Source organism: Phaenicophaeus curvirostris, chromosome 13, assembly GCF_032191515.1.
Source record: "Phaenicophaeus curvirostris isolate KB17595 chromosome 13, BPBGC_Pcur_1.0, whole genome shotgun sequence".
NCBI classification, from domain to species: domain Eukaryota; kingdom Metazoa; phylum Chordata; class Aves; order Cuculiformes; family Cuculidae; genus Phaenicophaeus; species Phaenicophaeus curvirostris.
In genome coordinates this window covers 11,398,558-11,404,598 of record NC_091404.1, presented here as the reverse complement: position 1 = coordinate 11,404,598, position 6,041 = coordinate 11,398,558, and positions in this window count along the sequence as shown.

Below are 6,041 nucleotides of genomic sequence, written 5' to 3'. Positions count from 1 at the left end.
AATTACTTTCGCCTTTTACAGACATCAAAGATTTCTTACAGCATTTCACATTGGAAACGTAAGTAGACATTCTACCACTACTGGAAATACTTGTTTTTATTCAGAACAATTATTGCAATGTGTGCACAGATATAGTTGATTTTCAACAGCTGATAAAGAACAATTACTTGCAGATAGGTCTTAAACCAGTCTCCTTTTAACATAAGAGAACAGCGTACTGTGGAATAACAGCTGTGGTTATTAGTATTACCTTTTCTTCCAGACAGACACAGAGGGCTGAGAAAGTCCTCAACTCGCTGTTGAACATGCTATTTAACGTGGTGTGTTCAAGCAAAGCGCTGCTGGCTCTCTTCTCTTCTGAAAACCTTCATGCAAATTGGTGTGACTCTGCAGCAACGGAGAAGCCTGTGAGTGTCTTACCAGGTGAACAGCTGGGATTAATACAGTAATCAGGCTTTCAAACAAAGAAACAAAGCCCTGAGAAGTGTCCCCAAAGCTTAGATTCACACCATTCCCTTCCTACCTGCTTAAAGGTGGTTTTATTTATGTCTCTTTTCTACTCTAGTGTTAATGCAGAAACTAGATGAACAGACAACACTAACTACTTCCAACAAGGAGAACAAAACTAGGTAGTGAAGGAAATCTCCGAACACCATGCCTATAAATATAATTCTAGTGCAAAAAAAAATTTATAGAAAAAAGCTTGATTAAAAAAATAAAAATAAAAATTAATTGTTTTAAAAAATGCACCCCACAACCCCTTTTCCTTAAAATGAAGTAATAGATTTTAGGTATACATACAAGAAAATGACAAAAATGAGTGTATTTCAATTAATGTTATTTAAAAAAATTTATTTTGGCTTGATTTGAATATTTGGGTGTTGACATTAGAAAGCAAATCATTTATGCAGCAAGAGACATGACTGTGGTCTGATTTAGGAAGTGACATAAGGTTGCCTTTTTTTCTTTTATTATACAAGGGAAACATATATGCAAATGATTTTTTACATACATACAATAATTCCTTAGAAGTCTTAAGAATTTTACTGGTTGCCTTTCTTTTTTATTTAAAATAACTTTTGCATTTTAAGAGCTTATGACCTGTCCCAATTACTCCCTCTAAATTCCTGCAGCATGTAGGGGAAATGCTCCGTAGAATTCAGATTTCCTAGTGGATGTGCAGATTATTCTTCCTTAGTCTCAAATATCAATGAGTGAAATCTTATTCTAAATAAATAGCCGACGTGTGTAACTAATTTTCAAAAAAACTTTCTGTAAGTTTATTACCAAAGAAACTGCTTTCATTCTTAAGATTTGAGTAGTATAAGTAAAGGTAATTCTTTTGTTACTCTGCATAAAGTCCTCTGTTACCCTCATACAATCTAAAAATACAACTAAATTCTAATGTATTCACAAAAATTGCTTCAATGTTTTAGCACTGTATTTTTAATGAGTATTTATTGTGGAACAACCTAGTAAAGAGTTTCCACTGTGTTGTATCCAGCATTAGAGACACTCAAACTAATCATTTCTATTCTCAGCAAAATAATTCACCCGCTGTCTAATCTGTAACAAAATATAATAATCAAACCCAAATTCTTGAGCATCAGCTGTGTGGATTTTTTTATTATTATTTTTTATCGCTATCCTTGGCTTCTAACCTCTTTGTATGAGCTTTCAAAGGAGGTAATCAAAGCAACAGAAAACTAATCAAGATTGCAGCAGAACAAGTGCGTAGGCATGGTGTTTAGAATTTAACAGGCTTAGCGATTAAGAAGTTCTTATCGTAATATGAATTGTTTCCATTGGAGATAGAGCTCTCAGGATCATTTCTGAACACAACAATTTATAAGCTTAATATTTAACATAGTCTTGAAATTAATTTTGCTCCCCTTAATAATTGTTGTTTAGTTTTCATATGACTGTTTTATTGAACATTATTAACAATGATACTTTGGAAACTTTAAGGTGGCTGTCTTTCTTTGCACTAGTTTAACCATAAATAATGCAGAGAAATGGAAATAGGAAGTCCTCTAAAATACAAACTGCGACCGTACAATGAAGTTATTAAAATTGTAGATACACAGCCCTCAGGTTAAGCTGCTGTATAATAACTGTAGCCGTATTCAGCAACTACAAAGGGACAGTATAATTTCTTTTGCATGTGAGACATTCCTGGGTGGAAGAGAACACAGAAAAATTCTCTGGCATAACGCAAGGCATGCTATGCAAAGAATCCTAGCAGAACATTAATCTGAGCAGGAAAATAAGTTTCAATACTTGAAGATATTTACTATTATTCGCTGCTCCCTCATTTTGATAGGGAATAGCATTTTGTGAAGGACAATGCAGGCTGAGTTGTTTTCATAGAATCATAGCATGGCTTAGGTTAGAAGGGACCTTAAAGTTCATGCAGTCCATCCCTTCCTGCAGTGAGCAGGGACATCTTCAACTCAGTCAAGTTACTCAGAGCTCTGTCTAACCAGACCTTGAATGTTTCCGGGGATGGGGCATCTACCACCACTCTGGGCAACCTATTCCAGTGTTTCACCACCCTCATTGTAAGAAATTTATTTCTTAGATCTAGTTTGGATCCATCTTCTTTTAGTTTAAAACCATTACTACTTGTATAATCGCTACAGACCTTTCTAAAACATCCGTCCCCATCTTTCTTATAAATTCCCTTTAAGTATTTAAAGGCCACAACAAGGTCTCCCCAGAGCCTTCCCTTCTCCAGGCAGAACAACCCCAGCTCTCTCAGACTTTCCTCATAGGAAAGATGTTCCCCTCTGTTCCCCTAGAGCCTCTATGTTACGCCTCGTGGTACACCTTGATATAATGACTTTATTTCTTAACGTGGGAAAAAGTTTCATATGAAAAGCAACAAAAGAAAAAGAAAGTTACCACAAAATAATGAGTAACTAGAACAATATTTGGACAGAAGAAAAGATGTAGAAAAGTTGTTTAGGACAAAAGAGCAGGGAAGGTAAATACTGTTGTTAATTGTTTTACTATTCATACCTTGAGCCAAAATGGGCGGAATTATGTATAAATGTTCTTCATTTAACTTATCTGTTCAGCCACTAGTTCCACCTGCTTCTGGAAGGAATCAAGGTGAATGTGAGAATTACATAGCACTTTGTGAAAAGAACTAGAAGACAACCTAGCTTTTGCCTTTCCTTCTTTTATTCTCTTCCCTTCCTTCCTCCCTCCCTCTCTCCCGCTCTCCCTCTCTCTCCCTGGAACAGTCAGTTTAGAGCTGTTTACAATTTCAGGCCAGAATATGAAGAGACACACAGTGAATGCAGTCTCTGGAATCTTGATTAATTAGTGTGTATGAAGTCCATTGCTCTTGCAAGTCCTATGAATGTTTCTTGTTACCACCATTCAGGCAGGGACAGTCAATGAGGTTACCTCTGTGATTTAGAAGGTTTGGGAGAGCTTCTCTTTTAATCTGCAGTTTAGTGAAATCAGCAGCTGAAACATCTTGAGAGTAGGAATCCCCATGACCGAAAAACCTTGATAACTTCACCTACTTCTCTCACTCACGCCTGCAGGATGGTAGAAAGGAATTTGCCTGAAAACTCACACCATTGACCTTGGCAGCTAGGGAAGCTCCCCTTTCTATTTGCTTATTTCAGGCTTTTCTACAGCAACTAGACATTGAATTACTGAGAAGTTGTAAAATGGTAAGAGATTCACTGGGCAAATAGTTTACCAGTTACAAACAGAACATATATCAGTAGCTGGCCTGTCTGAGGTAGATTATTTTCTCAATCTAAATATATTTATGCAAACAATGCGAACCTGACTCTCTCTTTTGTTCTTGGACCAGAGATCAGTCTGCTCCTGATTTAAAATGCATGGCGAGGTTTAAAACTTTAGTAAGGGCCAATCTTTGAATAATCCTTTAAGGATTATTGTAATTAAGGGACTAATCCTTAGATGCTTCTTAATTTGTGTCCATTTTAAAATCGAGGGCCACTTCTTGCATCACAAAAGAGAGAAGAAGAGGTGAAAATGACAGAAGTTTAACATTAACAGCTCTTCCTGTCACCTTCTAGCAACACAAACAGGTGGAATACTTAAAACCAAGAGGCCATTAGAGCAAAACCAAACCACAGAAATCCTGTCTCCAAAAAAAACCCCACACCCATGGAAACCAAGCTAGATTTTAAATATGGAGAAAATTGTTGACGTTTCATGTGCAGGGAAGGCAAATACAATATAAGGACATATATTTTAAGCTACCAACTTGCAAATCTTCTTTGCCTGAAACCCCAAGCGCCTGTCTCCATAAACCCTCCATGACAAAAAATTGTTCTTCTCCCCCATAACATCCTGTATTAAGAAAACATCAATGACAGCAGCTTTTCTCATCATTCTAGCATTTATAGAGCCTTGTTTGTCTTGTTAACATGGAAAGAATGAATTAGACAAGCAGGCCAACCTAAATTTTACAATTCAGCAGAGACTGAGATGTTAAAGTAATTGAACTAGTGAAGCACATGAATGAAGCTTCATGGTCTAAATAAAAAAAAATAAATATTGTGATTCAAGACAGGTACCATACCTATGGTGCACAATTAAATGAAGTAACAAGGTAGAATTGCTGGGCTAAAACACCTGTCAGCACATACTATCTATACCTCTTAATCAACCCTTGTTGTTTGAAAGAGTTTTCATTCTCTCCGTTTGTAGCAGTGCTGTTCTGGGCAATGTGAAGAAGGAAGCAGGAAAACCAAGACAATGCTTCTAGGCTTGGAAAGTTAGCCTGTCTTCCCAATTTTGCTACTACAAATCTAGATCTTGGGCAAGATACAGACCTGTATGCCTCTGTTTCTACATCTGTATAATGAGAATATTTACAAATGTTTACAAAGGAGCTATGGAAAAAAACCCACATGCTAGCAATTGTTATTATGAATAGAAAAAGGATGAGAAATAAGCAGTTCAGGCAGCTGATGTTGTGTTGTGATTGTGTGAATACATAGCACTGGAAGCTGGATGAGTTGGAACAGTATATAGCAAAGCTTCAAAACAGGATGAGAAATCATTATTAACATGTAAAAAAAGATTCTTTCTTGTTTGGAAATAGCATATATTCTTGTTTGGATTCTTTCTTATTTGGAAATAGCATATATTTCTTTTTTTCTCCCTGAAACTTATAAGTATTACAAAGATACTATGCTGGATTATCTGACAAGCCTTCAGAGACAGGTGTACAACATGTAATTATCCTGCGGACTCCATAAGAATGATTGCTCCATGATACACATTTATCTTTAATCTAATATAGTTTACAGAGTTGGTTGGTTCCCCCCCACCCCCGTGACAAATTACACTGTGCTTTATGGAAATGTAACATTTTGTATGAATGGCTTGCAGCAGCCATGTTGCATAGTAATGACCAAGACAAAGTAGCTCCGCTCTTATTTGCAACTGGCTCAGACCTTTCCATTAGCAAATTAAAATCTGTTCAAATTTATTTACTAATATATTAAGAGAAGCTTCAGACTAACCCCTGTTGACCTGTATTATATAGCAAACAACTGTAGCAGTGAAAATAATTAATAGAATGTATTGCACCTCCTGTTTGTTTCTTGATCACAGCCTGGGGTCGGCTGGATAGTGGGTTTGCCATCTGCATTCTGCTACGAGGCCACATTTACTTAAAAATTATCAATTATATTTTGAAATTACTTCCTTTAATTGAACCTTCTTTATTCAAGGCATCTTCAATTTTTAAAGCTTCTGGAAGCACGTATATGAGAATCCTTTCTTTTTCAAAGCCTGGGAGTAACTTTCTGTATTACCTGTTCATGCAAAATGTGTAAATATGCATCAACAACTACTAGTTACCTTAGTTAATATCATACTAATGCCACTCAAGTGGAAAGTATTGCAATAAACTTTCCATTGTCTACTATGCTCCTATAATGGCCGTGAAAAACAACAGATGCCCATTAAAAAGGTTGGTACGTTACCTTCACTCAGAGAAACATGGGCTTCTAATGGGAATGCAATCTGCAATATGTGGG